Raw genomic sequence first — 12,061 nt, 5'->3', positions numbered from 1 at the left:
TATGTTTAGATTGGGTACAAGTAAATTGGACAAACTGTCTTTTACCCTAATGAAATAAATGTCTTAAACTATTTTTTTGGCTAGTAAAACTTACCTGCTGTTAGTGTATCTATACCAGCAAAAATCTGTGTCTACCAATAGTATGTCTTAAATTTCAGCCTTTAGTTTCACCATAATTTTAGCCAATTTTGAACCAGTTGGGAGTTAATTTATTTTTTAAATTTCTGTTGGAAGATCCGAAATATTTAGGGCCACCTGGGTGGCTCAATCAGTTAATAGCCTGCCTTCAGCTCAAGTCGTAGTCCCAAGTCTCATGTCAGCCTCTCTCTTTATTGAGCCTTTCTTCCCTCTCCACCTCTGCCCTTCTCCCCTGCTTATTTGTCTCTCTTTCTCTCCCTCCCCTTTCTGAAAATAAGTAAAAAAAATTTTTTTTAAGATTTTATTTACTTATTTGACAGAGAGAGATCACAAATGGGGTAAGGGTAGAGGGAGAAGCAGACTCCACTGAGTAGAGAGCCTGATGCAGGACTCCATTCCAAGACCCTGAGATCATGACCTGAGCCAAAAACAGACCTCAACCAACTGAGCCACCCAGATGCCTAGGTAATTTTTTTTTTTTTTAAGAAGTATTCACGTTTGTGTTCCTGTAAGATATTATGAACTGGTTTCTTCAGCCAAACTAGGATATATAGTCTATACTGTGTCATTGGTCCTTTACCAACAAAGAAGTTAGAGACAGGCTGTAGATCATAAGGTCTATATTTGACATAAGAATTGCCCTATAATAAGGTCATTGCAAGAACATATTCAGCTTTTCTTATAATCTTTCTGGAAATTTAGTGTGGTTGAACATTGAACATCAAGGTTTGAATTATGTGGGTCCACTTAACATGGATTTTTTACAATAAGTACTATAAAACTTATTTTCCTCACAATATTTTTCTTTAGCTGACTTTATTCTAAAAAATACAATATATAACACATGCACAAGGTATGTATTAACTGACCATTATCGCTAAGGCTTCTAGTCAGCAGTAGACTGTTCAGAAAGTTTTGGACGAGTCAGAAATTACATGTGGATTTGGCTGCACGGGTATCAGCAGCCCTAAACCCTGCGTTGTTCAAAGGTCAACTTTAATTCTTCTAAATTTAATTTTGTATAAAATATTTCTTTTCACATAATTGGTTTTTTTGTAAGTAGGCTTCATACCCAATGTGGAGCCCAATGTGAGGCTTGAACTTGCGATCCTGAGACTTAAGACCTGAACTCTATTAAGACCCAAGCTGAGATCAAGAGTCAGATGCTGAGCCAACAGAGCCATCCAGGTGCCCTTGTGTAAAATATATCTTTGTGAAAAACTCATGCAACTGAAGTATGAGGAGTAAAAGGTCCACTGCTCATCCTATGATCATTTATAGCCATGGGAGGATCTGAATCTTTAAAAAAACTGGGATGGTTTACAGGGAGGTAATGGTTTCAAAGGATAAACAGATGGTTATAACTAGTTTTTCTTGTCAGTGAATAACAGATATAGTTCTTCAGATATGGCCTGTTTCTAATGTGTACAAACCAACTTTTAGTTCTCATATAGGTGACAAAAGTGACTAGAAAGGCCCAAAAGAAAGGAGAAGTTAATAAAGAACTATAAGAAATTTTAAGAAATAAACGGGAAAAAGTAACGAATGAAAGATACTACTACTGGTTGTGGTAGCGATGGTGATAATTATTGGGATTCTAAGTATGCAAGATAAAGTTTCACTAAGGGAACCTCTCTATTATGCTATTTAAATGTTATGAACGTAGAATGCTATAGGTTTTATTTCTTAAGATTAGAAATAGCAAAAGTGGAAAGATAGTCTCATTGATGCCACACTCAGGAATGGCAGGGTTTTTTTTTAAAGATTTTATTTGTTGGAGAGAGAGACAGAGTGATAACAGAGCATGAGCAGGGGAGAGAGGCGGAGGGAGAGGGAGAAACAGACTCCCTGCTGAGCAGGGAGCCCAACATGGAGCTTGATCCCAGGACCCTGAGATCATGATCTGAGCCAAGGCAGACACATAGCTGAGCTACCTAGGTGCCCCTTCTTTTTTTTTTTTTTTTAGTGTCAAATATCTCATTGCATATATATATATTATCCATGTATATGGATATACATTATCCATGTGTATGGATATACATTATATTTATCCATTTGCCAGTTGATGGACATTTATATTGCTTCCATCTTGGACTGTTAGGAATAAAACTGTAAACATTCATGTACTGATTTTTAAGTAGACATATGTTTCCATTTATCTTGGGTATATACCTAGGAGTGGAACTGCTTGGTCATAGTACAACTATATTTAATCATTTAAGAAACTGCCATGTTCTTTTTCCAAAGTTGCCACACCATTTGACATCTCTGCCAGCAGTGTTTAGGAATTTTTTTTTTTAAGATTTTATATATTTGACTGACAGACACAAGTAGGCAGAGAGGCAGGCAGAGAGAGAGGAGGAAGCAGGCTGCCTGCCGAGCAGAGAGCTTGATGTGGGGCTTGATCCCAGGACCCTGGGATCATGACCTGAGCTGAAGGTGAGGCTTTAACCCACTGAGCCACCCAGGTGCCCCAATTTTGAGCACCTTTGATGTGCTTCTTGGGGATTTGTATTGTTTGGGAAAATGTCTGCTTAGATCATGTGCTTATTTTTTTAACTGATTAATTTGTTGAGTTCTACAGGTTCTTTTTATATTCTGTCTACATTATCAGATATTATATACATATATTCTCTTATGAGTTGAGTTTCAATAGGTTGATAGTGTCTTTTGAAGCACAAAAGTTCTTTTTCTACTTGTAAACGTCTCTTTGGCTTTTGTAGTTTCATAATAATGTATGTGGAAAGAATCTCTGCATTTGGGGCGCCTGGGTGGCTCAGTTGGTTAAGCAATTGCTTTCGGCTTAGGTCATGATCCTAGAGTCCTGGGATCCAGTCCCACATCAGGCTCTCTGCACAACGGGGAGTCTGCTTCTCCCTCTGACCTCTCCCTTCTCATGCTCGCTCTCTTTCTCTCTCTCAAATAAATAAAATCTTTAAAAAAGAGAGAGAGAGAGAATCTCTGCATTTATTGATTCAGTCTTCTTTTTTTTTTTTTTTTTTTTTTTGATGTGTTGATTCATTTGGGAGCTATTTCAGCCATAGCCCCCCCTTTTTTTTTAAGAATTTTATTTATTTGGGGCACCTGGGTGGCTCAGTGGGTTGAGCCTCTGCCTTCGGCTTCAGTCGTGATCCCGGGGTCCTGGGATCTGCCGCTCTCTGCTCAGCGGGGAACCTGCCTCCTCCCCACCCCCGCCTGTCTCTCTGCCTACTTGTGATCTCTGTCAAATAAATAAATTTTTTAAAAAGAATTTTATTTATTTAAAAGAATTTAAATTTTTTTTTTTTAATTACTTATTTGAGAGAGGGAGAGGTGAGAACACAAGCAGAGGGAACATCAGGCAGAGAGATAAGGAGAAGCAGGCTTTATACTGAGCAGGGAGCCCAATGGAGGGCTTAGTCCCAGGACCCCGGGATCATGACCTGAGCTGAAGACAGATGCTTAATGACTGAGCCTCTCAGGCACCCCTCTTTCCTTCTATTACATGTAGTTTATGTGATTGACTTGGGTTTTGGTTTGGTTTGGTTTAAGATTTTATTTATATATTTGACAGAGAGAGGTCAGAGAGAGAGGGGAATCAGGCTCCCTGCTGAGCAGAAAGCCTGATTTGGGGCTCGATCCTAGGACCCTGAGATCATGACCTGAGCTGAAGACAGAGGCTTAATCCACTGAGCCACCCAGATGTCCCTATCTGCTTGATGTTTTTCACAGGTTTCTTAGGTATGGGTTTATTAATTTTTTTTTCTGAGACTGGATAATTTCAGTTGATTCATCCTACAATTTGGTTACTCTTCTGTTGAATTCTCTAATTTTTCACTTCAGTTAATGTGCTTTTTTCTTCTCTTATGATTATTTTTTAGAACAGTTTTTATACTTACAGCAAAATTGAAAAGAAGGTATGGGAATTTTCCATATTCCTCTTATGTACACACATGCATACCCTTTACTATTATCAAAATCTCTGCACTGGAATGATATTTTTGTTATAATTGATAATTTTGTTATAATTGTTATAATCCACCTTGACACATCATTATCAACCAACGTCTATGTTTTAGACCAGAATTCACCCTTGGTTGTGCATTCTGTGAGTTTTACAAAATATAATGACCTGTATCCATCATTAGTAGTATCAGAGAGAGTAGTTTCACTGCCCTAAAAATCATCTGCGATCCAGCTTTTCTTCCTGAAACCCCTGACAACCCCTGATTTTTTCACTGTCTCCATAGTTAAAATCTTGTAGTATATAGTCTTTATGAATTGGCTTCATTCATTTAGTAATACGCCCTTAAAAATCCTCCATGTCTTTCCTTTTTTTTTTTTTTTTTTTTTTTTTTTCCTTTATACCTAGCATGGGGCTTGAACTCAATACCCTAACATCAAGAATCATATGCTCTACGTACCTACTTCCATGGCTTTTCATTACTTGATTGCTTATTTCACTTTAGCACTGAATGATATTCCATTGTCTGGATGGACCACAGTTTATTCATCCCTTCACTTACTGGAAACATTTTGTTTGCTTTCCAGTTTCGGCAGTTATAATAAAGTTGCTGTGCACATTCACATGCAGGTTTTAACGTAAATAAGTTTCAGGTTATTTATGGTAGTACTAAGGAATACAGTTGAAGGATTGTTTGGTAAGAGTATATGTTAGTTTTATAAGAACCTGCCAAGCTGCCTAGCAAAGTGGCTGCACTATTATTTTGCATTCTCATCAGCAGTGAATGAAACCTCTGTTGCTCACCAAAATTTAGTGTTGGCAGTCTTCTGGGCCTTGATAGATTAACAGACAACCTGATAGAGCGATTTTTTTTTTTTTTAAATAGGGTTGGGTCCAGTGTGGGACCCGGGGCTTGAACTCACAACCATGAGCTGAAATTAAAAGTCAGACACTTAACCAACTGAGCCACCCAGGCACTCCATCTCCTATATTTTTTATTTGCATTTCTCCAATGATCTATGATGTGGATTATTTTCTCACATCTAATTTACCTATGGTATATCTTTTTGGTAAGAAGTCTACTTAGGTCTTTCACCTGTTTTTTAATGAATTTTTAAATTATTCTTAAGGCTTTATTTTTTTAAGATTGTGTATTTCTTTTAGAGAGAGAGAAGGAGCACAAGCAGGGAGTGGGGATGGAGGGAGAGAGAGAATCTTAAGTAGGCTTCATGCCAAGCACGAAGCCCTATGTGGGGCTTGATCTCATAACCTGAGCCGAGTAGAAATGAAGAGTCAGATAATCAACCAACCAATCCATCCAGAGGCCCCTTACTTGTAAATTTTAAATGTTTCTTTGTGTATTTTGGATAATAGTCTTTTTTCATATATGTCTTTTAGAAATATTTTCTTTCATCCATGGCTTGTCTTTAGTTCTTTTGATACAGTCTTTAAAATCTGGCCTATCAATTCTTTCATAAGTCATGGCATATATGAAAGACATCACTAGACCTAGGATCTTCTAGTTTTTCTCTTATCTTAAACAAGTTAATAGATTTTCATTTTATATTTTGGTTTGTGACCCATAGTTTATTTAATTTCTGTGCTAAGTAAAAGGCCTGTATCTATTTTTTGTTGTTTTTGTATGTGGATTCAGCATTGTTGCAACACCATTTGTTGAATATTATCTTTCCTCCATTGTGTTATTTGCTTCCTTGTCAAAAGATGAATTGACCAAATGAATGAGTCTATTTCTGGACTCTATTCTGTTTCATTGATCTGTTTGTCTATTCTTTAACAGATATCACACAGTTATGATAAGTCCTGAAGCTTGATAATATCAGCTTTTGATGGTCTTGTTATACACTCTTCATCTCTAAAATATTTGTTTATTCTTATTTGTTCTTTTTATAATGTTTTCTACATAGGAAAGGTCCATGCTTCATGCATTTCTTAAGTCCTTTGTTCATGGCTTTCTATAATTATTTCAACACTTATAACACATTGGATTAAAAGTCTTCATCTAGTAATTCCAATATTCTTTCTACTAATTTATGTTTTTTGTACTTTTTTGTTTCTTAGCATGTCTTGTATTTTCTTTGCTGAAAACTGGATATTTTGAACATTGTAATGTGGTAATCTGAAAATCAGTTTTTTCCTTCTCCCTAGTCTGTTATTTTTTGTTATTATACTTTATACAGTGACTTTTTAATACTATTTTAAATGACTATATTTTTTTGTTTTGTGTAGTTCCTGAATGTTTATTTTTTGCCTTTATAGTGATTTAACTGCAAGTTCCTTAAACACCTGGAATCTAATGAATGAATGAAATGGACAATAAAATGAACAAAAAGAAAATATTCTCCCAGGTTTGTAGTTTGGCTCTGTTTTGGACTACTTTTTCAACAGTCAGCAACCTATATAAACTAAATCTTAGCCTTCCTCCTTATTATCTGAAGATTAAAACAGAAATGGAAGCCTGCGGACTTCTGGTTCCTTTATGAACATGCTCATGGATTATTTTTTAAGATTTTATTTATTTAGGGACTCCTGGGTGGCTCAGTTGGTTAAGCAGCTGCCTTCGGCTCAGGTCATGATCCCAGGGTCCTGGGATTGAGTCCCACATCGGGCTCCTTGCTCGGCAGGGAGCCTGCTTCTCCCTCTGCCTCTGCCTACTTCTTTGTCTGCCTGTGCTCGCTCTCTCTCCCTCTGTCTCTTAGAAATAAATAAATAAAATCTTTAAAAAAAAGAAAGATTTTATTAATTACTTGACAGAGAGGGAAATGGCTGAGAGGGAAAACAAGCAGTGGGGGTGGGAGGAAGAGGCTTCCTTGAAGCAGAGAGCCCAATGGGAGGCTAGATCCCAGGACCCTTGGATCATGACCCAAACTGAAGGCAGACGTCTAATGACTAAGCCACCCAAGCACCTCTGGATTTCTTTTTGTATTAAGGAGCTTTCCAAAGCCCTATTCCTGAAATTAAACTCTTTCCCAGGTTTTCTTTCTAGGGTTTCACTATATCTCTTAATTGTCCTAACTATAATCTTTTGTGTTTGGAAGGGAATCAGATCTTCACTTTACTTTCAGTGTTTTGGGGACAAAAAGATGTATGCATCTTTGTTTTTATTTCAGCACTATCTGTGATAGCCAAATTATGGAAAGAGCCCAAATGTCTTATCAACAATGATTGATAAATAAGTCATATGCATACAAAACAGAAAATTACTCAGCTATACACTGAAATCTTGCCATTTGCAATAATGTGCATGGAGCTAGACAGCATTATGATAAGCAAAATAGGTTAGAATTACAAATGCCATATGATTTCACTCATATGTGGAATTTAAGAAACAAAGCAGCATGGGGAATAAAAGAAGCAAACCAAGAAACAGACCTTTCTTTTTTTTTTTTTTTTTTTTAACTTGACAGAGAGACAACACAAGCAAGCAGGGAGAGGAAGAAGACTACCGCTTAGCAGGGAGCCTGATTTGAGACTGGGTCCTAGGACCCTGAGATCATGACGACTTGAAGGCAGACGCTTAACCTATTGAGCCACCCAGGCACCCCAAAGAAACAGACTCTTAACTCGGGAGAACACACTGATGGTTATCAGAAGGCAGGATGGTGGGGGGATGGATAAAACAGCTGATGGGGATGAAAGAGTGTACTTGCGATGAATAGTGAGTATTGTGTGGAAGTTTTGAATCACTGTATAGTACACCAGAAACTAATATTGCAGTGCATGTTAAATACGATAATTAAAATTTTAAATTAGCATTCAAAGGACAAAAAATGGAAAATATAGGAATGTTTACCTTGGTAGCACATACCCCAAAGTTGTAATGATACAGAGAAACATCATAGCCCCTGTACAAGGATTACACACAAAGTTGCAAAGCATTCCATATTTTAAAGGAAGAAAGGGAAAGGGAAAAATAGGCAGTGTCTCTTGGACATCAGTCTGAAGAATATTTTTCTGAGTCTGTCTCTTAAGCCAAGGGTAACTAAACCAAAAATAAACAATTGGATCCACCTCAAAATAAAAAGCCTTTACACAGGAAAGACAACTTACTGAATGGGAGAAGGTATTTGTAAATAATAGCTCCAAAAAAGATTAGTAAGTAAAATGCATAAATAACTTCTATAATTCAACACTAATAAAAACAAATAATCCAATTAAAGAATGGGCAGAATAGACACTATCTCCAAAGAAGAACACATCCATATTGCCAACAGACACTTAAAAAGAATCTAAACATCACTCATCAGGGAAATAGAAGTCAAAACCTCAATAAGATACCAGTTTACACCTATCAGAATGACTAAAATTAACAGGACCAAGTGCTGCTGAGGATGTGGAGAAAGGGGAAACCTCCTATGCTGTTTGTGGGAAAGCAAACTGGGACAGCCACTTTGGAAAACAGTATGGAACTTCCTCAAAAAGTTGAAAACAGAACTACCATATGACCCAGCAATTGCACTGCTGAGTATTTACCAAAATAAAATAGTAACACTAATTCAAAGTATATATGCACCCTATCTGAGTGTTGATGGATAAAGAAGCTGTGATTTTTATATATTGAATATATATAAATATATACATGATATTACTCATATAAAAAAGATCTTGAGGCGACTCAGTGGGTTAAAGCGTCTGCCTTCAGCTTGGCTCAAGATCTTGGGGTCCTTGGATCAAGCCCCGCATTGGCCTCTCTGCTCCGCAGGGAGCCTGCTTCCTCTCTCTCTGACTGTCTCTCTACCTACCTGTGATCTCTGTCTGTCAAATAAATAAATTAAATCTTTAAAAAAAAAAAAAAGATCTTGCTATTTTTGACAAAATGGCTTGACCTAAAGGGCATCATGTTGACTGAAATAAGTCAGAAAAAATACCACTGGATTTGATTTGTATGTGGAACCTAAAAAATAAATGAACAAGCAAAAAACATTAATAACTCATAAATACAGAAAATAAACTAGTCGTTTCCAGAGGGAAAAAAAGTAGTTGGATGGGCATAAAAGGTCATGATGATTAAGATGGACAAACTTCTAGTTATAAATCAGTCATGGGAATGAAAAGGACAGCATGAGGATATATTCGTAATATTGTGATAACTTTGGTAACAGATGGTAACTACACTTAATGTGATATTTTGTAATGTATATAATTGTTAAATCACTGTGTTATAGTCTTGAATTTAATATTGCACGTCAACTCTAAATTTTTAAAAAATTGTTTTAGGGGCGCCTAGGTGGCTCAGTCATTAAGCATCTGCCTTCAGCTCAGGTCATGATCCCAGGGAACTGGGATCGAACCCCAAGCGCCAAAGCATTTGGCTCCCTACTCAGCTGGAAGCCTGCTTCTCCCTCTCCCTCTCCCCCTGCTTGTGTTCCCTCCTTGCTGTGTCTCTCTCTATCAAATGAATAAATAAATATTTTTTTTTCTTAATAAAAATCATTTTTAAAAATTTATTTATTTGTTTGTTTGACAGAGATCACAAGTAGGCAGAGAGGCAGGCAGAGAGAGAGGAGGAAGCAGGTTCCCCGCTGAGCAGAGAGCCCGATGCGGGGCTTGATCCCAGGACCCTGAGATCAAGACCTGAGCTGAAGGCAGAGGCTTTAACCCACTGAGCCACCCAGGCACCCCTGAAAATCTTTTTTAAAACATTGTTTTAAGGAATGTGCACATCAAAGATTAGCCAAGGAGGCCACCATGGAAAATAAAATGGCTGCTACTATACTTCTGTCCTCACCTCAGGCCCTGCAAGAAGCATGCGATCAAGATCAACAAGGGCATACCTAAAGCTTGGAAAAAGCTCAGCTACCCCAAACATTCCCAGGGTCCAAGTGTGGAGTGGCTGAAGAAACTGGGAGCCCCTCCATTGACAGAAAATAGCCCCCTCTCACCTCCACTGCATCCCCGCTACCGTGTGACCCTCAATAAAAATGTGAAAAACCAATACCCTACCAAAAAAGAAAAAAGAAATTGGCCGAAGAGTAATTAATTCAGAACTGTCTTATTTGACTAGAGGAGTGAATGAGCATGAATATGGTCAGAAAATCACCCCGTACCAAATCCAGCAATTTCACCTCTTTGTACTCTAAGTGAAAGTCTTGTAAATGTGGACAAAGATGCATTTGCAAGTATGTGCTAATATTTTGGGGTGTGAAAATATTTTCTTATATAACTTGGGCTTGTTAGTTTTGATTATTGGCTCTAGGAATTGGGCCCAAGAATCTCATTTTTATTAACATGGTTTCTCCTCTGAGAAGAACAGAGAAAGAGGGAGAAGCAGGCTCCAGGCTGAACAAGAAGCCCAATGTGGGATTTGATCCTAGGCCCCAGAGATCATGACCTGAGCCGGAAGGTAGATGCTTTAACCTACTGAGCTACTCAGGTGTCTCCAGTAATCAATTTTAAAATAAGGTAAGTATGGCAGATCCTTTAAATGCAATGTGTAAGATACCTAATGACCCAGAAGTTTCAGTGATATTAGGTGTACTCGAACTCTTAATGTAACTACTTTCATTAATTATATGTGTATATATTTTTATTTTTATTTTTGTAAAGAGCTTTGAACAGTTTGCTCTTTTTTTTTTTTTAAGATTTTATTTATTTATTTGACAGAGTGAGATCACAAGTAGGCAGAGAGGCAGGCAGAGAGAGAGAGAAAGAAGCAGGCTCCCTGCAGAGCAGAGAGCCCGATGCGGGACTCGATCCCAGGACCCTGAGATCATGAACTGAGCCGAAGGCAGCGGCTTAACCCACTGAGCCACCCAGGTGCCCCTATTTTTATTATTTTTTTAAGATTTTATTTATTTATTTGACAGACAGAGGTTACAAGTAGGCAGAGAGGCAGTCAGAGAGAGGAGGAGCAGGCTCCCTGCTGAGCAAAGAGCTCGATGTGGGGCTCGATCCCAGGACTCTGGGATCATGACCTGAGCCAAAGGTAGAGGCTTTAACCCACTGAGCCACCTAGGCACCCCTGTGTGTATATTTTATTTATTTGCGAGATAAAGAGAGAGCATACGCAGGGGGAGGGGCAGAGGCAGAGAAGCTCTCCACTGAGTAGGAAGCCCCATGCCCATTCAATACCAGGAGTGGGGGATCAAGACCTAAACTGAGGGCTGGCACTTAACCTACTGAGCCACCCAGGTGCCCCAGTTTGTTGTAATTTTATATAAACATAAAAACATGTTGCCTTTTAGATTTTTTTTAAAGCTGCATTTTATTATTATTTTTTTAAATTTTATTTATTTATCAGAGAGAGAGGGAGAGAGAGCGAGCACAGGCAGACAGAATGACAGGCAGCCACAGAGGGAGAAGCAGGCTCCCTGCTGAGCAGAGAGCCCCATGCGGAACTTGATCCCAGGACCCTGAGATCATGACCTGAGCCGAAGGCAGCTGCTTAACGAACTGAGGCGCCCAGGCGTCCCACTTTTTAGATTTTTTTGAAAGAAAATTTAAGGGGTCCCTGGATGGCTCATAGGGTCAAGCTTGCCATCTTCCCAGGGTCCTGGGATCATGCCCCGCCGCGCCCCCCATCACTTTCTCTGCTCAGCAGGGAGCCTGCTTCCCCCACTCCCCCTTTCTCTCTGCCTACTTGGGATCTCTCTCTCTCTCTGTCAAGTTAATAAATAAAATCTTTTAAAAATGATTCAGTTACACTGAGCCACCCAGGCGCTCAATAAATAAAATCTTTAAAAAAAAAAAAGTTAAGCTGGAGAGGGGGATGTTAAGGTCCTTGAAAGGAAAATTATTATCTAGAACTTTCGAATAGATATCTTCTGTGCCATTTTTTTTCCTGTTTTTAAAGCATTTCGTGGTTTTAAGATTTATGAAGGACAAATGGCATTTGGGGAATTTGAGATTATGTATGACAGGAAAGTAGTATATATAGCCTATATATTTAAAGATATTTCCAACAGTATGGTATTTGCTTTTTAATTTTTAGTTTGTTGTTTGAACGATTTTCTATATCACTTA

The sequence above is a fragment of the Mustela nivalis genome (genome assembly GCF_964662115.1).
Source record: "Mustela nivalis genome assembly, chromosome: Y".
Lineage (NCBI taxonomy): Eukaryota > Metazoa > Chordata > Mammalia > Carnivora > Mustelidae > Mustela > Mustela nivalis.
Note: the sequence above shows the minus strand (reverse complement) of the source record.